The 21,890-nt window shown below is 42.2% G+C and overlaps 4 long non-coding RNA genes across 4 annotated transcripts; 1 reads left to right on the plus strand and 3 right to left on the minus strand.

Moving 5' to 3' along the window:
* Positions 1–1,647: 1,647 nt before the first annotated feature.
* On the minus strand, positions 1,648–3,178 carry LOC134079973 (uncharacterized). Its single transcript, XR_009939146.1, has 3 exons — positions 3,080–3,178; positions 2,722–2,817; positions 1,648–2,213 (listed from the first exon to the last, which is right to left on the minus strand). It is a non-coding gene; the product is annotated as an uncharacterized LOC134079973 (long non-coding RNA).
* A 250-nt stretch (positions 3,179–3,428) lies between these two features.
* LOC134079980 (uncharacterized) lies at positions 3,429–4,172 on the plus strand. The gene is made up of 2 exons (XR_009939148.1): positions 3,429–3,884; positions 4,037–4,172. It is a non-coding gene; the product is annotated as an uncharacterized LOC134079980 (long non-coding RNA).
* A 10,514-nt stretch (positions 4,173–14,686) lies between these two features.
* LOC134079986 (uncharacterized) lies at positions 14,687–15,503 on the minus strand. The gene is made up of 3 exons (XR_009939149.1): positions 15,054–15,503; positions 14,864–14,939; positions 14,687–14,780 (listed from the first exon to the last, which is right to left on the minus strand). It is a non-coding gene; the product is annotated as an uncharacterized LOC134079986 (long non-coding RNA).
* A 1,204-nt stretch (positions 15,504–16,707) lies between these two features.
* Positions 16,708–17,294, minus strand: LOC134079991 (uncharacterized). The gene is made up of 3 exons (XR_009939150.1): positions 17,257–17,294; positions 16,883–17,031; positions 16,708–16,764 (listed from the first exon to the last, which is right to left on the minus strand). It is a non-coding gene; the product is annotated as an uncharacterized LOC134079991 (long non-coding RNA).
* Between the last annotated feature and the right edge of the window lie 4,596 nt (positions 17,295–21,890).

Consider the following 21,890-nt stretch of genomic DNA (forward strand, 5'->3'; position numbering starts at 1 on the left):
AGTTCATTCCAAACTATGCCAACCTATCAGAGCCACTTAGGAGACTGACAAGAAAAGGTCAAGAATGGCAATGGACAAAAGAGACTGAAAAGTCATTTTCTGACATGAAAAGGGCAATGGTAAGGCAACCATGCTTAGCCTACTTCAAGCTAGATGCACCAACTACTGTGATCTCTGATGCTAGTCCAATAGGATTAGGAGCTGTACTGCTTCAGAAACAGTCAAATGGTCAAAACAAACCGGTTGCTTATGCTAGCCGCTCACTGACCGCCACAGAGAGACGCTATTCACAAATAGAACGGGAGGCTCTAGGATGCGTCTGGGCTGTAGAACACTTTCGAACATACTTATGGGGAAGCAAGTTTACTTTACAGACAGATCACAAACCTTTGATTTATATGTTTAATCCAGAAAAAGCAACAATGTTACCACCACGAATTCAGAGACTTGGGATGAGACTGCACCCTTTTGAATACACAATTGAACATATAGCAGGAAAGTGTAATGTAGCGGATTCTCTCTCAAGACTGCCTTTGTCTGTAACAGAAGACAATGAATATGTTGACACATATATGGACAGAGTACTTTCCGTCATCACAAGTGAAGTACCAGCCATGACACTCGATGACATCAGAAAAGACACACAAGAGGATGACCTACTACAACGACTCATTTCAATCATAGAAACGGGACAGTGGCCGACACAGGTGACTGAGGAAATGCAACCTTATAGAAGATGCTCAGACGAGTTATCAACACACAACGGATTGATCCTGAGGGCGCACAGGATTGTGCTGCCGAAAGGTAAAACAAAACAAGCAATGAACATAGCACATGAAACACATCAAGGTGTAGTGAGAACAAAACAATTTTTGAGACACAAATTCTATTGGCCAAATATGGACATTGATATAGAGAGGATGATCAGGAATTGCAATGCTTGCGTTCTGAATCAACCACTACATGAAGATCAGCCACTCCAACCGCTTGAGTTACCTCCAAAGCCTTGGACAAAGTTAGGTATAGATCTCGTTGGTCCGATAGGCACCCAGTACATAATGACTGTCATTGATTACTATACGTCTTATCCTGAAGCGGTAGTTTTGTCAGACATATCATCACAAACTGTCATCGGTGAACTGATGAAAATCTTTGCATGCTTTGGATACCCTCTAGAGGTCGTGACTGATAATGGCAGACAATTTGTGGCAAATCTTTTTGAAGTTTTTCTTAAAGCTTGTGGAATCAAACACATTAAGGCGTCTCCCTGTAAAACCCGACAAGTTAGTTGAACTCAAAAAATTTGGTGAAACAGATTACACAAAAAAATTTAAGTAATGGTAACTTGGTTTTGCTAAGTCAAAGAAACGTAACTTTTTAAATTAGTCTCCACTAGCGAATTTTGAGAGTGTTCAACAAGTCTTTTTTAAGTTGAAGAAACATCCACTCGTTGAGTTTGCAGTAATTAATAAAATTAAGCTCAGCTTACTTGGATTCATTAATATCAACATAAAATATTTAATTTAGCATCAACCAATTATTTTAATTAAACGTAACTTAAAAGTTTAAATTATCAGAAAGTTGAACAAACTTGCTCATTTTGATTAGTTTCAACTTTAGGACTTGGAAGAACATAGGCCACTGAAATTCGACTTAATCTTTTAATGTAAACCATGAAAACAAGTACAGATTGGAGTTCAGATCAAGGCTGTAGTGAGGCTAAATTCAAATAAACACAGTTTATCCACCTCTAATTTGAGAAATGAGATAGACGATGGTAGGAGATGATAGTATTAAAATAATAATTATAAAAAAACATTGGACAATAACGTCAACCATCAACAAATCATTGAATATGTTCAGGGAACAATTAATGAATACATTACAAAAACATTGGAGTTCGTAGCTTGGCTATCACCAAGCTCAGTCTTTTGAGATTGAACATTTGTCTGGGGAGTCTGCGCTGTATTTCTACTGGACAAGAGGCGTGATGAATTTGCATAGTTCAAATGTCTCTGTACGCTTGGATAGTCCTTCAACCAATCAGACCACGATCCTGGTGCGTCTGATGGATAAGCCAGGATGCGATTGGTTCCAGCAAAAGTGGAACGGAAGCAGAAGAGATAAATGTGCAGGATTCCAGCCTGCAGAGCAAGATCCAATCGGCGACAAATCGGGCTGGGTTTCCTCATCTTGAACTCCGATTGAGAGACCTGAAAAAATTAACAAAGAACAACTGTGTGTTAATTTAATATCTAATAGGGATTACAAGTTAAGGGCTACTATGTCTATTGCACTATTAAGTTTAACATTTTCTCCTCAAACTTTTCCAGGGCAGTTGCATTATTGAAATAATTACTTGAAATATTACTAAGTAACGTCTCTGGAGTTTCCTGGTGAAAAAAACAAAAGCTTGAAATGTAACTCCAGTGTTGCTCGACCCATAGCCCTGTTCTTCGAGATCACATCTGTCCATAAGAATAAAAATGACAAAATTTGATGCAACAGAGACTAAATAGTGGCTCGGCAGCTATTGATAACCTACCAGGCATTTGGCTTTAGCTTCAATTCAGTTTAGTTTAAGCTGCTGGACCAGTATTTGCTCTATGCTGTACCCAATTTTCTCATTGTTCTGATTCACATTGGCTAACTTGGAAATGAGGTCCTATGTCCAAAAACTACCCCTTTAACAGTCATGTCAATAATAGACAACTTACTTACATCCCATGTCTTTATAAAAGTGCCATCATCTTCATGGAGGTAGAAAGGAAGGCCACTGAGTGCCACAGTGTGTGGGATATTTACATCCGAGGATCCCTGCATGTAAGAAGTCATGTAGTCAAGCCAGTAATAATAATTCAAAATGCAGTAGGATTACCTTTCTTTGATAGTTACAGCTTCTGAAACCAAAGCATTCTTTAATCTTAATAAACATTATACAATGCATCTATTATAACATCATACTTTCTTTAGATATGGGTAGCCAGACTGTCCTGAAATAGGAAGATATAGCATGTATAGACCTAGATAGCCATTACCTTTAACGGTCATGTCAATAATAGACAACATGCTTACTTACATCCCATGTCTTTATAAAAGTGCCATCATCTTCATGGAGGTAGAAAGGAAGGCCACGGAGTGCCACAGCACGTTGGATATTTACATCCGAGGATCCCTGCATGTGAAAACAAACAGTCATATAGTCAAGCCAGTAATAATAACAATTCATTTATATTTCCCTATGCTTTAGTGTGCTATACATTTTCCTTCCCCCCCGCATTTGGTAATTTAGTCAATCAGCAGACGCTTCTATCCAAAACAACCTAAAACTACACTTTGGAGGTGTGTTTTTTTTTATGTCGGTCTGGTTTGACTTGATGTAGCCGTTTTAAGACGACTGCGTGTGCGAACACCTGCGTGTTCAGGGCTGCCCGCGGTGAAGCCAGAGAGGGTTAGGAGACGCTAGCTAAGGCCGGGGATGTAGGAGTGAGGACTGATTGTCGCTTCCCAGTCAGGGGGTTTTCCTCGTAAGCTGCTGTGGAGGCAGCGTTGGATCGGGTACTTCACCGGCCAGCGGGCCGGTCAGCGGGCCGGTCAGCGGTTGAGACCACACAAGAGTCTCTTCGTTACACTATTCTAACGCTTAGAGATACGGCTCGAATGCATAACTTAGTTTAGTCTCCCTAATGTGGGCTACGTTGTGAGACGTTAGCAAAAGTTCACTTGAATGCCGCCGTTTTGAACACATTTGCGCCGCATGTTAAGCAGAATTAATAGCAGTTTAGCTCGCCGTATGTGGCAACAACAATCCTTCAACAATCGTTAATGTTTTGTTAAATGCACATGCAGAGGCAGTGGTTTCATTCGGGCAAAGAAAAAGCTGCGTGCGCGCAGCTCAATGAAAGTGATTCAATTGATAACATGATTTAAAAATAATTTCAATCGTACAACATAGAACATTATTTCGTGGCGGCCCGCCACAGATTACTCAATGTATGGGAAACACTGTTAATGAAAATGTTTCCTGTCATTTCAGCTGCGGTGAAAAATGGAGCAACAAGGCTGACCGTGACATCGGGAGAGCTGAGGCAGATCATCTTAAACATGATGCACCTGGACGGTCCGGTGGCGGAGACTTCAAGAATTAAATAAAATTACAATGAAATGGATAACGTTTGTTTGACTGTTTGTTTACGCCTAGCTTGCTATTGTAATGTAGGCCTATTAGATTATGTATTTATCATCTAGATGGTTAAGTTGGTAAATGAAAATGCTTAATGCACATTTTAAAAGCCTATAATAGGATAATATAGGCTTATTTTAACAGCAATAGTATGGGTAATGGTAAAGTTAGTAAGTGCTTAATGCACATTATTTAAAAGCCTATAATAGGATAATATAGGCTTATAAATTAATATATAACAGCAAAATTCTGGTTGAAAATAGGTCCATGGCAGCACCTAAACAAGACGTGGTTTCAACCAAATTTAAACGTTGAAAAGGCGTCTTTCCATAGACGTCTTTTCAACGACCATGAAAAGACGTCATCTAACCTTTCACTTTTAAACCAAACTGGGCCGTTGTTTCGACGACTTGACAAGACGTCTTTTCAACGACTTTTCAACGTGATTTTGCTGGGGGGATAGCCTAGAAGTTAGTGAAACGTTTGTAAAACTTAACCATGATAACCAACTTAGAAGGCCTACGAAATGGCTTGGGCAACGGTAGCAAGATAACTCGGTAGCAAGATAACATGATCAGGCGTGTTAACCATCATAATATAAATGGAGGAATTCAAGAGCCCTATGTCACAGCTATTCTACAGATGGTTCGTGGCGTGACTAGATGAGTGAAAGACCGACAATTTTGCCGCCTAGTTTGTTGCTGGTTAGAATCTCACGTGGAGTTATGACTTTATTTAGGTAATAATTTTTCGATGGCATATTCATGATCCAGTGCACGTAGCCTACTACAACCAATTTTGACATTTAAAGATGTCATGCATGTTTGTATTCGTTCGTCTCCCGTTTATATCAGAAAGTTGACAAATCAAGGTGCCACATCTGTCGAAGAAACGTCATCAATCGTGGAACGTCATCAAGGAAGCAAGTTGACACGGGAAGCCAGTTAGGCTACCGTATAACACCGTTCGTGAAAATAGACTCACTGAAGTGGTGATTTCTGAGTCGTTCTTTCTAGCCTACTTTGATTGTTCTTCTATCAAACATTCTACAACTATTGTTCCATCAAACATTCTACAACCGTAACCATGGCAATATGAAAAAAAATGCTTATGACGTATAAGCCTGAGGTCATTGATTATCGCCAGGATGTCTGTAAAGTTTTCTGTAAATTAAATGTGGATTTATGTGTCTGGAAAGAAGTCCGTTATGTAGTGCTTGTCCGTCATTGCCCATCATTGCCCCTAGGGAGCGCTGAACAACCAGAGAATTTAATAGAAGCTTAGATCTAGCCTACGTTTCAGCTGGCTGTTGACTAGGCTGTTTTGAAATGCAGAAATGAATGTGCAAAAGCATATTTTGTTTATTGGAATGACCATGCAGTTATAAATTGCACTCCATTTAATTATTAGTCTTTTCAGAAGGGCCTGATATATGAAGACCAGACGAAAACACCAACCATAGCTTTTTTCAAATTTGCTATGTTCACCAAACTACCCAAGCAATCGGCTGCAGGTTAGAATAGGCTGTGCTATGCTCATTGAGCTCAATGCAAATCAAACAGGCTAATAGGCTAAAAACACCATGCCAATCTCTAGCTATGGTGAGGGGTAGGCTATGTGATGATGTGGTGGGGCTATTTTAATTCCAAAGGCCAAGGGGACTATCAGGAGGCATAATACCCTGGCTCCATGAAATAGCTGGCCTTTAAAGATAAAAACAAATAAAAAATTCTCCTGCTCCTATGGGAATTTAACATAGGGGTCAAATACGTACGCCCCCTGCATTTAAGGAAGAAGAACATTTATTTATTTACGATACATTCTTCAATCACAAAGAAAATTGGTGTCCTTAGCGGTTTGATGTTTACTCATTTTTTAATTAGATCTTTTTTTTTTTTTTTTTTCAAAATCTATTAGGGGAACCTCTTTAAGATTTAGGAGGGTGCCCAGTGATATCCCTTGGGCAATTTTGTATATTAAGCCTTTCTTGTCCAATGTGTTGAATATAAGGCGGACATACATTACTACAGGTGAATAGGGTAAAAAAAAAAAAAAAAAAAAGCAGATATCACTATGAAACTTCACCAGTTGATTACATAGATCAATATGAAAGATACATGTTTTGCAAGTTTTCTGTAATTTCATGTTTGAATATGCAAATTACTAGGCATGATGTCATTAAATATGCACTGATTTGCATAAACTCAAAAAGATCAAATCTGAACATTGGATAAATGATGATAAGTGATGAAGTCATGGTGCTGGTGTGTGTGTGTGTGTGTGTGTGTGTGTGTGTGTGTGTGTGTGTGTGTGTGTGTGTGTGTGTGTGTGTGATTGTGTGGGCTGTGTGTGATTGTGTGGGCTGTGTGTGATGAGGTCATGGTGCTCACACAGATGAGCAGGATGATGAGGACGAGCAGAAACAGGGAGCAGGCCGTGATGGCCGACACCAGCAGCAGTGTGGACATCTGGATGGGCTCCTCACTGGCCTCAGTCACTGGTGCAGTAGTGGGACACTCCTCAGCCCTGAGTTCAGTGCACAACATTAGTTCACATGTGATTCAGCCAGACACTTGGACAGGTCTTTTAATCCAAATACAGTATGGGAAACTGACCCCTTGTGACACTTCATCCCTGGAGTGAGATAGAACACCTCCGGGGTTTGGTGATAGGTGTGATAAAGGTACATCCCACCTTGATTTTGTAGACGAGTGGAACATGCTATTTCAATGTGCTCCCCAACCCGTCTCCGTTCGACTTTGTCTGCACTCAAACCTTTAGAGAGAGAGACACAAGGGAAGACACTTATTATTTATCAATGTCAATTTATCATCCCAAAATATGTACGATACACTTGTAGATCACACTTCAGCAGTTTGAACTAGTTTTAAAAAGCAAACAGACGGTTTTATAATACGCTGTGGTACATGTGAGGAAGCAGACCAACATCAGGATCCTGCAGGGATTGAGTGCACTTTGTGGCCATTCTGATATATATTCTGTATCATGCACTCTGTTTCCTGTCTGTCCTGTATGGTCTGCATTTCCTGTCTCGTTAGTCTCCATCCATTTCTGCTCGCATCTCTTCCCCGTTAATGTCTTGCTGGTTTCATCCAGTCCTTTGTCTTTCTGTTAATTAGTCTGTGTATTTCTGTTCCTCTTCCACCAGTATGCTCAGGCCAATCCAAACTTTTCTCATCTGTCGTTCCTCGTTGGTGGAACGCACTACCAGTTCCTACTAGGGACATCCCTCTCCATCTTCACAAATGTCTGAAAGCCCTCTTCTGCCTGGAAGAGTCTTGTACTGAGGTCCTGCTATTGTATTGTGACATTGTAACTGTTGCTTTGGCTGAGCATTGAATTGAGTGTACAAAGGAGGGCCACACAGCAAGGTAAGAGAAACTTCAGCAACCGTCTCTTCAAGTCATCACATCTTCAGGAAATGAAAGTTACCTCAGAACAGTTCTATTCCATTATAGCACATTATGATCTTAAATATTTGCTTGTATGGGTAATACAACATCTCATAAAGTGTATAAAAAGTGTCATTTGGCTGTTTCTAACTTCTTTTTCAGATTTGCAATTTTGTATGCTCCATATTTACATGTATATGTAAAGGGTGTAATGAATATTCATGATGTGATATGAGCACACACCCGGAGTATACAGTCCAGACACGGACACAATAGACTGAAGTTTCATCTTTAATGATGATGATCATCATAACTGATGAACATTCAATGATGATATTCTGAATATCTTTAGTGGTTTCTGGAGAGCTCCATCTCCTGTGCCTCTGTATCACTGGTGGTTGCACAACATGTCAAAGCCTTCTTTATTTTTTGAAGAAAACCTTTCAGCCCCCTTTTTCTGCTGGTCTTGACTCTCTCTGGAAAAAAAGATAGAAAGGTTAAATCACTGATCTCCACATAGAAGGTAGGGTAAAATTGTGTCGTAATGTCAACAGCTTACCAGATAGTGGATGTGCTTCTTTCTGCACATCCTTTGGATCATTAGATGTGACTGTCTGTGATTTGTTGTGGTCACACTAAGAGCAAAAAATAACATTAAGCTTCTTAATTGCTTAAGAAAGACAAAACTACTGTAACAGTGCAACAGTACTAGATGAAAATGCCAAAGATCTTCTGTAATTAGAACTTACAATGTGGCTGACTCTGTCACAGGCTTCAGCCTCATCTACCACTTCCCCTCCTGGAGCTTGTGAGCGTGCTTCACACTCAGGAAGAGGACGTGAGGGGGGCTGCAGACCATCTGAGACGTCAGAGACGGAAACCTCAGCAGGCGGACTCAGCGTCAGCGGAGAGAGATGAGGAGGTGGTCTCACTGACCGTGATCCATCTGGGTTAGAAAACCCAGCAGGTGTTCGCACTGCAGGTGGATTACCTGGGATGGGAAACCCAGCAGGTGTTCGCACTGCAGTTGTACAGTCTAAGATGGAACAGACTTGAGGTGCTTGCAGTGCAGATGAGGCTGCTGCTGTAGAGAATCCAGGAGGAGGTGGCCAAACTGCACGTATACCATTAGGCTGACAAAGCCCAGGAGGTGGCTGCACTGCTGTGGAGGCGTTTGGGGTAGAACTACCAAGAGGTGGTCTCACTGCAGACGTGTCATCAAACTGAACGCCCTGCTGATGGAACATCTGGGACAGAAACCCCAGGAGCTGGTCACACTGCAGGTGAAGCATCTGGGACAGAAACGCCAGGAGCTGTTCGTACTGCAGTTGAGAAAGCCAAGGAGGTGGTTGCACTGCAGCCAAAGAATCTGGGAGGACAAAACCAGGGAGTGGCTTCACTGCAGGTACAACGAACCCAGGAGGTGGTCGCACTGCAGGTGTTGCACCAGGTACAGCGAACCCAGGAGCTGGTCGCACTGCAGGTGTTGCACCAGGTACAGCGAACCCAGGAGGTGGTCGCACTGCAGGTGTTGCACCAGGTACAGTGAACCCAGGAGGTGGTCGCACTGCAGGTGTTGCACCAGGTACAGCGAACCCAGGAGCTGGTCGCACTGCAGGTGTTGCACCTGGTACAACAAACCCAGAAGGTGGTCGCACTGCAGGTGTTGCACCAGGTACAGTGAACCCAGGGGGAGGTCGCATTGCAGGTGTTGCACCTGGTACAACAAACCCAGGAGGTGGTCGCACTGCAGGTGTTGCACCAGGTACAGTGAACCCAGGGGGAGGTCGCATTGCAGGTGTTGCACCAGGTGCAGTGAACCCAGAGGCCGGCTTCACTGCAGGTGTTGCACCACACTGAGAAAGCCCAGGAGGTGATGGCACTGCAGATGAGACAACTGGAGTGGGAAATCCAGGAGGCGGTCCAGGTGAAGGAACTGAGGTCACAAATTCAGCAGGTGGCTGAGAAGGCTGACACAAGGGCTGAAAAAGCTGGCCAACTTCCACTGACACATGCTCAGTGATGGCAGCCATAAGAGTCCCATTCCGTGTGCTCAGGAACTGCTTCATGTCATCTGGGGTGTACGAGGACTTGAGGAGTTCCTGATGGATGGAGCGGGTCATCCTTGTGGCAGCAGGACGAGAGTAACGGGCGTGCGTGTTTGTGCTCATCAAGTGAGCGGATAAGCGCATGAGCACCGGGCGGACGATAGCCACGGCCAGTTTTGTCAGGTCCATGGAGGGCCCATTGTAGGGAGTGCCTCTGAGGTCCGTTTTCATGATGAACAGAAGACTGGTGACGACGTCTGCCACTATCTCCAACCGGGAGTGCAGACGAGGGCACTGATGGTGTTGAAGCTCCAGCTCAAGGTCCCTGACGATCCTTTTGATGAGGGGTATTTTGAAGTCATCTGGGCTTTTCTGAATGTCCTCAACTGCGCCGACAGATGACTTGCTGTTGGAGAAGAATACAATTAGATTTATTAACAGTGATCAATGATACACAAAACAGCTGAACAAACTATGCGTAGTATTTCTAAATTGAAGCATTCAGTCATTCATCCATAACTCACGGATCAGACAGAGCTGAGGAGATACGCTGTCCAAGGTCCTTCAGCTCACCGACCTCATGAGTGACACCAGACAAATGTCTGGCTAGCAGCTCTCTCTTCACCTCAAGCTCAATGTCTTGCATCCTGAGATGAGCAGTTACCTCCCAAACCTTAAACAGCAACACACATTTAAAACAAATGATACCTTGATTTGCATAAGAATTCATAGCCAGTAGAAACATCAATTGAATCGATCTCTCTGACTGGATTCACTGTTACTGACAATTAATGATGAATACACTCAGGACATCCAGTTTACCTAGGCTACATATAGATAGCCTTGCTTACTTTCACAATGAATTCATCATTAGCCTACATGTTTTGTAGCTTACCAGATAGGCTCGATCAGCTCCTGCTTGTTTCATCCCAGATAACCTATACAAAGAGCAGAAAGATAATATCTTATATCTTATCTAATATCAAATATTTTAATTAAAACCAAAATTAGGGAGATTACATTATAATCTCCCTAATTTTGGTTTTAATTCAAATGTTTATCTAATCGTGAAGACCTGATGGATTAGGCCTACTAACCACCGCTTGATGGATGTCCTGTCTAGTCGGAAAAAACAGTCCATCACATCTTCCATAGTCACATAGGAGCTCACTGAGCCCTGCTTCTGAAGTGTCGAAAACAGCACCAGGAGTGTTTTCTGTTGGACAGTGATGAAGACATGAAACCATCAATGAGTTTTCAACATAATGTTTCGAATTAAAATGCTGAAAGAACATTAGTATGACGCCTGATGAATAGCCCAGCAAAACAACACCAACTCTCACTTTTTCTTCGAAAGCTGCCCTGTCAAGACAGAAGCCAGGTGTCTTCTTGGTGCACAAACAATATGGTAAACACTACAGGGGAAAAAATATCTTTGTCACATATTCTTTGATGTAGCCTAGCCTATGCTACGGGTTTTAGACAATAAAACTGAGCATTGATAAACTCTTTACTATACTTCGACAACCTTTTACGAAGTAAACAGACCTACATGATAGGTGACACTATTATTCGATTTAGGAATACCTCAGATCTGTTTTCCATAGCCTGTTTGTATGGTAGCCAGACAAACTGGCTGGCTGATATAATGTGCGGATATTAAAAAATGCTTTGAGAAAATACTTGTATTGCCGTTCGTGAAAATAGACTCGCTGAAGTGGTGATTTCTGAGTCGTTCTTTCTAGCCTACTTTGATTGTTCTATCAAACATTCTACAACTATTGTTCTATCAAACATTCTACAACCGTAACCATGGCAATATGAAAAAAATGCTTATGACGTATAAGCCTGAGGTCATTGATTATCGCCAGGATGTCTGTAAAGTTTTCTGTAAATTAAATGTGGATTTATGTGTCTGGAAAGAAGTCCGTTATGTAGTGCTTGTCCGTCATTGCCCATCATTGCCCCTAGGGAGCGCTGAACAACCAGAGAATTTAATAGAAGCTTAGATCTAGCCTACGTTTCAGCTGGCTGTTGACTAGGCTGTTTTGAAATGCAGAAATGAATGTGCAAAAGCATAATTTGTTTATTGGAATGACCATGCAGTTATAAATTGCACTCCATTTAATTATTAGTCTTTTCAGAAGGGCCTGATATACAGTATGAAAACCAGACGAAAACACCAACCATAGCTTTTTTCAAATTTGCTATGTTCACCAAACTACCTAAGCAATCGGCTGCAGGTTAGAATAGGCTGTGCTATGCTCATTGAGCTCAATGCAAATCAAATAGGCTAATAGGCTAAAAACACCATGCCAATCTCTAGCTATGGTGAGGGGTAGGCTATGTGATGATGTGGGGCTATTTTAATTCCAAAGGCCAAGGGGACTTTATCAGGATGCATAATACCCTGGCTCCATGAAATAGCTGGCCTTTAAAAATAAAAACAAATAAAAACTTCTCCTGCTCCTATGGGAATTTAACATAGGGGTCAAATACGTATGCCCCCTGCATTTAAGGAAGAAGAACATTTATTTATTTACGATACATTCTTCAATCACAAAGACAATTGGTGTCCTTAGCGGTTTGATGTTTACTCATTTTTTAATTAGATCTTTTTTGCAAAATCTATTAGGGGAACCTCTTTAAGATTTAGGAGGGTGCCCAGTGATATCCCTTGGGCAATTTTGTATATTAAGCCTTTCTTGTCCAATGTGTTGAATATAAGGCGGACATACTACAGGTGAATAGGGTAAATAAATAAATAAATAAATAAATAACAATAAGCAGATATCACTATGAAACTTCACCAGTTGATTACATAGATCAATATGAAAGATAAATGTATTGCAAGTGTAGGAGCCATGATTGGGTTTATTATTATAATTATATACATTTTGATTATTGGTGGATATTAGTAAGTAATATAATTTCATGGTTTATATTTGGGTTAATTGGGTTTTGTATTTTGTTAGTCTTTTGTGGTTTATTTTCATGACACGGTAATTGGGGGCGGTGACATCTAATTAGTTTATCAACAGGTGCACGGGAGGAAGTAGCTAGACACAGTGAGAGGGTGAGCTACTGGGAGGCCGTATTTTTTGTTGACCGCCGCTTATCGCTGTTTTTGCTTTTACCACTGTTTTGCTCTTTTTCGTTGGACTGCTGAGAACATACTTTACTTTGAGCACGTTATGATTAAGTTGTTGGATTACCTTTTTCAATAAACCGGTCAAACGCATCCTGGAACTCAGCGGATATTCTTTTGCACGGCGCGTCATACAAGCAGCTACACCCATCCCTTAGCCTCTCAGCGACTGCTTAGGGCCTAGTCGCTACAGCAAGTTTTCTGTAATTTAATGTTTGAATATGCAAATGACTAGGCATGATGTCATTAAATATGCACTGATTTGCATAAACTCAAAAAGATCAAATCTGAACATTGAATAAATGATGATAAGTGATGAAGTCATGGTGCTGGTGTGTGTGTGTGTGTGTGTGTGTGTGTGTGTGTGTGTGTGTGTGTGTGTGTGAGTTTGTGTGATTGTGTGGGCTGTGTGTGATGAGGTCATGGTGGTCACACAGATGAGCAGGATGATGAGGACGAGCAGAAACAGGGAGCAGGCCGTGATGGCCGACACCACCAGCAGTGTGGACATCTGGATGGGCTCCTCACTGGCCTCAGTCACTGGTGCAGTAGTGGGACACTCCTTCTCCAGCCCTGAGTTCAGTGCACAACATTAGTCCACATGTGATTCAGCCAGACACTTGTACAGGTCTCTTAATCCAAATACAGTATGGGAAACTGACCCCTTCACACTTCATCCCTGGATTGAGATAGAACACCTCCCGGGTTTGGTGATAGGTGTGATAAATGTACATCCCACCTTGATTTTGTAGACGAGTGGAACACGCTATTTCAATGTGCTCCCCAACCCGTCTCCGTTCGACTTTGTCTGCACTCAAACCTTTAGAGAGAGAGACACACACAAGGGAAGACACTTATTATTTATCAATGTCAATTTCTCATCCCAAAATATGTACGATACACTTGTAGATCACACTTCAGCAGTTTGAACTAGTTTTAAAAAGCAAACAGACGGTTTTATAATACGCTGTGGTACATGTGAGGAAGCAGACCCAGAAGCAGACCAACAGCAGGATCCTGCAGGGATTGAGTGCACTTTGTGGCACCCTGGTGGCCATTCTGTATATATTCTGTATCATGCACTCTGTTTATACCTGTCTGTCCTGTATGGTCTGCATTTCCTGTCTCGTTAGTCTCCCTCCATTTCTGCTCGCATCTCTTCCCCGTTAATGTCTTGCTGGTTTCATCCAGTCCTTTGTCTTTCTGTTAATTAGTCTGTGTATTTCTGTTCCTCTTCCACCAGCATGCTCAGGCCAATCCAAACTTTTCTCATCTGTCGTTCCTCGTTGGTGGAACGCACTACCAGTTCCTACTAGGGACATCCCTCTCCATCTTCAAAAATGTCTGAAAGCCCTCTTCTGCCTGGAAGAGTCTTGTACTGGGGTCCTGCTATCGTATTGTGACATTGTAACTGTTGCTTTGGCTGAGCATTGTATTGAGTGTACAAAGGAGGGCCACACAGCAAGGTAAGAGAAACTTCCGCAACCGTCTCTTCAAGTCATCACATCTTCAGAAAATGAAAGTTACCTCAGAACAGTTCTATTCCATTCATAGCACATTATGATCTTAAATATTTGCTTGTATGGGTAATACAACATATCATAAAGTGTATAAAAAGTGTCATTTGGCTGTTTCTAACTTCTTCTATTCAAAATGTAATGTTTCAGATTTGCAATTTTGTATGCTCCATATTTACATGTATATGTAAAGGGTGTAATGAATATTCATAATGTGATATGAGCACACACCCGGAGTATACAGCCCAGACACGGACACATGACTGAAGTTTCATCTTTAATGATGATAATGATGATGATCATCATAACTGATGAACATTCAATGATGATATTCTGAATATCTTTAGTGGTTTCTGGAGAGTTCCATCTCCTGTGCCTCTGCATCACTGGTGGTTGCACAGCATGTCAAAGCCTTCTTTATTTTTTGAAGAAAACCTTTCAGCCCCCTTTTTCTGCTGGTCTTGACTCTCTCTGGAAAAAAAGGTAGAAAGGTTAAATCACTGATCTCCACATAGAAGGTAGGGTAAAATTGTGTCGTAATGTCAACAGCTTACCAGATAGTGGATGTGCTTCTTTCTGCACATCCTTTGGATCATTAGATGTGACTGTCTGTGATTTGTTGTGGTCACACTAAGAGCAAAAAATAACATTAAACTTCTTAATTGCTTAAGAAAGACAAATCTACTGTAACAGTGCAACAGTACTGCATGAAAATGCCAAAGATCTTCTGTAATTAGAACTTACAATGTGGCTGACTCTGTCACAGGCTTCAGCCTCATCTACCACTTCCCCTCCTGGAGCTTGTGAGCGTGCTTCACACTCAGGAAGAGGACGTGAGGGGGGCTGCAGACCATCTGAGACGTCAGAGACGGAAACCTCAGCAGGCGGACTCAGCGTCAGCGGAGAGAGATGAGGAGGTGGTCTCACTGACCGTGATCCATCTGGGTAAGAAAACCCAGCAGGTGTTCGCACTGCAGGTGGATTACCTGGGATGGGAAACCCAGCAGGTGTTCGCACTGAAGCTGAACAGTCTAAGATGGAACAGACTTGAGGTGCTTGCAGTGCAGATGAGGCTGCTGCTGTAGAGAATCCAGGAGGAGGTGGCCAAACTGCACGTATACCATTAGGCTGACAAAGCCCAGGAGGTGGCTGCACTGCTGTTGAGGCGTTTTGGGTAGAACTTCCAAGAGGTGGTCTCACTGCAGACGTGGCATCAAACTGAAAGCCCTGCTGATGGAACATCTGGGACAGAAACCCCAGGAGCTGGTCACACTGCAGGTGAAGCATCTGGGACAGAAATGCCAGGAGCTGTTCGTACTGCAGTTGAGAAAGCCAAGGAGGTGGTTGCACTGCAGGCAAAGAATCTGGGAGGACAAAACCAGGGAGTGGCTTCACTGCAGGTACAACGAACCCAGGAGGTGGTTGCACTGCAGGTGTTGCACCTGGTACAGTAAACCCAGGGGGAGGTCGCACTACAGGTGTTGCACCAGGTACAGTAAACCCAGGGGGAGGTCGCACTGCAGGTGTTGCACCAGGTACAGTGAACCCAGGGGGAGGTCGCACTGCAGGTGTTGCACCTGGTACAGTGAACCCAGGAGGTGGTCGCACTGCAGGTGTTGCACCTGGTACAGTGAACCCAGGAGGTGGTCGCACTGCAGGTGTTGCACCTGGTACAGTGAACCCAGGAGGTGGTCGCACTGCAGGTGTTGCACCAGGTACAGTGAACCCAGAGGCCGGCTTCACTGCAGGTGTTGCACCACGCTGAGAAAGCCCAGGAGGTGATGGCACTGCAGATGAGACAGCTGGAGTGGGAAATCCAGGAGGCGTCCGTACTGCATGTGGATTACCTGGGAGGAAGAATCCAGGAGGTGGTCGCACTGCAGGTGAGACAGCTGCAGCAGAGAATCCAGGCGGTGGTCGCACTGCAGGTGAAGGAACTGAGGTCACAAATTCAGCAGGTGGCTGAGAAGGCTGACACAAGGGCTGAAAAAGCTGGCCAACTTCCACTGACACATGCTCAGTGATGGCAGCCATAAGAGTCCCATTCCGTGTGCTCAGGAACTGCTTCATGTCATCTGGGGTGTACGAGGACTTGAGGAGTTCCTGATGGATGGAGCGGGTCATCCTTGTGGCAGCAGGACGAGAGTAACGGGCGTGCGTGTTTGTGCTCATCAAGTGAGCGGATAAGCGCATGAGCACCGGGCGGACAATAGCCACGGCCAGTTTTGTCAGGTCCATGGAGGGCCCATTGTAGGGAGTGCCTCTGAGGTCCATTTTCATGATGAACAGAAGACTGGTGACGACGTCTGCTACTATCTCCAACCGGGAGTGCAGACGAGGGCACTGATGGTGTTGAAGCTCCAGCTCAAGGTCCCTGACGATCCTTTTGATGAGGGGTATTTTGAAGTCATCTGGGCTTTTCTGAATGTCCTCAACTGCGCCGACAGATGACTTGCTGTTGGAGAAGAATACAATTAGATTTATTAACAGTGATCAATGATACACAAAACAGCTGAACAAACTATGCGTAGTATTTCTAAATTGAAGCATTCAGTCATTCATCCATAACTCACGGATCAGACAGAGCTGAGGAGATACGCTGTCCAAGGTCCTTCAGCTCACCGGCCTCATGAGTGACACCAGACAAATGTCTGGCTAGCAGCTCTCTCTTCACCTCAAGCTCAATGTCTTGCATCCTGAGATGAGCAGTTACCTCCCAAACCTTAAACAGCAACACACATTTAAAACAAATGATACCTTGATTTGCATAAGAATTCATAGCCAGTTGAAACATCAATTGAATCGATCTCTCTGACTGGATTCACTGTTACTGACAATTAATGATGAATACACTCAGGACATGCAGTTTACCTAGGCTACTTGTGATAGATAGCCTTGCTTACTTTCACAATGAATTCATCATTAGCCTACATGTTTTGTAGCTTACCAGATAGGCTCGATCAGCTCCTGCTTGCTTCATCCCAGATAACCTATACAAAGAGCAGAAAGATATCATCTCCCTAACTTTGGTTTTAATTCAAATGTTTATCTAATCCTGAAGACCTGATGGATTACTAACCACCGCTTGATGGATGTCCTATCTAGTCGGAAAAAACAGTCCATCACATCTTCCATTGTCACACAGGAGCTCACTGAGCCCTGCTTCTGAAGTGTCGAAAACAGCACCAGGAGTGTTTTCTGTTGGACAGTGATGAAGACATGAAACCATCAATGAGTTTTCAACATAATGTTTCGAATTAAAATATTGAAAGAGCATTGACGCCTGATGAATAGCCAAGCAAAACAACACCAACTTACTTTTTCTTCGAAAGCTGCCCTGTCAAGACAGAAGCTAGGTGTCTTCTTGGTGCAGAAACAATATGGTAAACACTACAGGGGGAAAAATATCTTTGTCACATAGGCTATTCTCTGATGTAGCCTAGCCTATGCTACGGGTTTGAGACAGTAAAACTGAGCATTGATAAACTCTCAAGTAGCCTATACTTCGACAACCTTTTACGAAGTAAACAGACCTACATGATAGGTGACAATTATTCGATTTAGGCCTACCTCAGATGTGTTTTCCATAGCCTGTTTGTATTTGGTAGCCAGACAAACTGGCTGGCTGATATAAAGTGCGAATATTAAAAAATGCTTTGAGAAAATACTTGTATTGCCGTTCGTGAAAATAGACTCGCTGAAGTGGTGATTTCATTCTGAGTCGTTCTTTCTAGCCTACTTTGATTGTTCTATCAAACATTCTACAACTATTGTTCTATCAAACATTCTACAACCGTAACCATGGCAATAGAAAAAAATGCTTATGACGTATAAGCCTGGGGTCATTGATTATCGCCAGGATGTCTGTAAAGTTTTCTGTAAATTAAATGTGGATTTATGTGTCTGGAAAGAAGTCCGTTATGTAGTGCTTGTCCGTCATTGCCCATCATTGCCCCTAGGGAGCGCTGAACAACCAGAGAATTTAATAGAAGCTTAGATCTAGCCTATAGTCAGGTAGAACCCCAGGATAGGTGTGACATAAGGTACTAATGCAATATTTTTGCATAATCTGATAGTTTAGGGGGTGTAGACTCAGAATCTGACGGGTGCCGCTCCGGCACCCTTGAGCATTTTCCTTAAAATTACATCATCTGCCACACCCCTTTTTGATCATAGAAAGTCGTCTAAATATACATTAACATATAAACCCATCATGTATGGTATCAAATTAAAGCTCTTCTCATGCAGGAATCAGCTTTGACCATCAAAAAGATGAAAAAAAAAAAGTTTTTAATGACATAATAATTTTGTTGACCATAAAAAAAGAACTAGACTCACATTACTGTATAAAACCCATCATGTATGGTATCAAATGAAAGCTCTTCTCAAACACAAATCAATGATGTCAATTTAAAAAATGCTAAAAATTATCCCTCCAGAGAACATAATAACTGTAAAATCTGGTACGGTCACACCTCTGAAATGGTAGGCTGAGCAACAAATTGTATCAACCCTCACCAATTAATCAAACAGACAACAAAGTAGTACTTTATCACAGATTTCTGAAAGCAACTATATCAAGAACATGTTGCCAGGCTGGCCTTGTACACATCACAAACATCAAATGTCTCCTCCAAAGAACATTCATTCAATCAGACATTTCTCCCTCGCTGTCATCAGTATCCTCCACTGAAAGTTGAATTTTTATTTGCACACTGCTCATCACCTTTGCAATGGATCCCTGAAGCAGACGACCACCTTGTGACCCAAATAGAGAGCCATTAAGAGACCAGGAAGGGCAGTACATCTGCTACACATGTGGAGAGTCCGGTCACACCAGTCAACAGTCATGGCCAAGTCACCCGGCAAAGACATGCTCCAGGAGAGGCAGACAGTGCACAGAATACTCCACCAGAGAGCAAACCGAGGCCCCCTGGTTAATCAATGATCAGGAGTGGGCTGGCAGACTGTGTTGACACTGAAGTCGACCAGTTCCTGAAACAAAATGCACTTGGTCACTGCTGGACGGTTGACCTGATGATCTCTGGAGTGAAGACAAGCTGCCTTTGGGACACTGGGTTTGAGGTCACCACCATCAAAGAGTCTCACTTTAGAGAACACTTTGGGGAGGAACAGCTAAAGTCCACCCATTGGGTGGAGCCTATGGACTGAACATGCCGGTCCTTGGTTGTCTTGAAGCAGATGTTGAGTGTTTTGGAACCACTCTTTAGTGGCGGTGCATCTTCATACTGAGAGACACCCATCTGGATGACATATAATGCCCGGGGCCCATTTAATATTCATCATTCACATCCAAAAAGCGCACGTTTTTGTATTTATTGGTAGACATTTCACAAGTGCAATTTCATTACGTTACGTTAACGGTATTTGTTTTTAGACATGGCTGGATTCACTTAATGGTAGCTTTCTGGCGATGAACTTCTGGCCATCCATTCATTCTAACACGTTGGGCAAGTCTCCCCTTTAGTGAAATGTGTAGTGTCAGAATCCCAGCAGTTTTGTAAGGATTCTTGTGAGTGCATAGGTATAACGACAATGTGCTAACGTAGCTAGCAGCATTTGCAGTACATATCCTCGATACGGATATACCCACAAGGTGAATGGCAGAGGTGGAAAACTCCAGCTTCAGAAAGTAAAAGTCCAATCATGTATTGGCACTTAACAGGTGATCTCATCAATTAGCTGCTTGACCTGGCTGAAGAGTTGTGTTAAATAGAATCAGCTGGTTTGAGTGAGTGGTTGGCACAGATATGTGGTAGGACTTTTACTTTCTGAAGCTGGACTTTTCCATCTCTGGTGAATGGAATTAAGTCTCATGCATTACATATCTCTGATGTCTTCATTTGATAATCTACCCAGTACCGTAGCCCTTGCGGCCAACAGGTGCAACACTGAAAATTTATTGCGGCCCTCTGGTTAAGAATCACCGTAAGTCTGGGCCGCGGCCCTGTGGTTAAGAATCACTGTATTAGGCTAAATGGCAGTTCCATCATTTATTCAATTTAATACCAAAATATGACATGATTTAGAGTTAGCTATTATGCGGCAAAAAGGAACGTAATCTGACTTTAAAGGTCACTTTGCAAATGGTATTTTGTTCTCTGAAGGGACCTGAACTATTTTTTTTCATCTTTTTGATGGTCAAAGCTGATTCCTGCATGAGAAGAGCTTTAATTTGATACCATACATGATGGGTTTATATGTTAATGTATATTCAGACGACTTTCTATGATAAAAAAGGGGTGTGGCAGATGATGTCATTTTAAAGAAAATGCTCAAGGGTGCCGGAGCGGCACCCATCAGATTCTGAAAGGACACCCCCTAAACTATCAATTTATGCAAAAAAATTGCATTAGTACCTTATGTCACACTTATGCCCAAATTCCACAAAGTTCTACCTGACTAGCTGGCTGTTGACTAGGCTGTTTTTGTTTATGAAATGCAGGAATGAATGTGCAAAAGCATTCTTTGTTTATTGTGGAATGACCATGCAGTTATAAATTCTCCATTTAATTATAAGTCTTTTCAGAAGGGCCTGATATATGAAGACCAGACGAAAACTTCAAACATTATTATTATTCAAAGCATCTTAATATCCAGTAGATGGTAGTAAAGCACAACATGAAGAAAACATCAACATCACCCGTTTTTGAGAGACCCTCTACAATGATTATGCATAAAGAAAATAGGGGGTTGAATACATTTGCAAGCCATTGTAGGCTATAGGCCTATAGCCAATTTGAATTTGACCCTCTATAGCAGCCTGCTTAAACCTTCTGGAAATCATCACCATCTCACTGTTTTAAAAGGTTACACATAGGCCTTACAGTACAGTTATGGTGACGCTTTTGTCCAAAGCGACATACAAACAAAACAGACTATAGTGTCGACTAAAGAGAATAGCTACTTAAACAATAAATAGTGTCAATATAAGCAAAGCCAATGAAAAATAAAACAATGACTAAACAGGAGAATAGTAATTAAACAATAAAGTCATTCGATCAATTATATAATAACAATAACTATGGAATAATAAGCAATAATAAAAACAATGTCAATTTAATCAATGACCTAATGGTAACAAAACAACACTATACAAACCTTAATCATAAGAACGTTTATGTGTGTGTGTGTGTGTGTGTGTGTGTGTGTGTGTGTGTGTGTGTGTGTGTGTGTGTGCAGAGGAGAGCGAATAAATATGCCTTCAGATTACTCAGATAATGAAGAGCACTGGGCAACCCAATCCTCCAACATGGAACCACTGATGAGAAAAATCCTGAATTTGCCCCAGTGTTTATAGCTGGTCGACACAACACACACTCGTCAGAAGACCGTAGTGGGCAGTTGGGAATATAAACCTTGATCATTGAATTCAAATAGGAGGGAGCAGATCCAGTCAGTGTCCTATAAGCTAAACTAAGAGATTTGAATTTAATTCTGGCCACTAGGGAGCCAGTAGAGAGTAACAGGAAGCTTTACCAGTGTTTGTATTGTAAACATTTTTTTCTGCAATATAGCCAATTTCTAAAGGCTAAATAGGTTGCTTACTAAAAATGAATT

This window comes from Sardina pilchardus, chromosome 1, assembly GCF_963854185.1.
Source record: "Sardina pilchardus chromosome 1, fSarPil1.1, whole genome shotgun sequence".
In the NCBI taxonomy this organism is placed as follows: Eukaryota; Metazoa; Chordata; class Actinopteri; order Clupeiformes; family Clupeidae; genus Sardina; species Sardina pilchardus.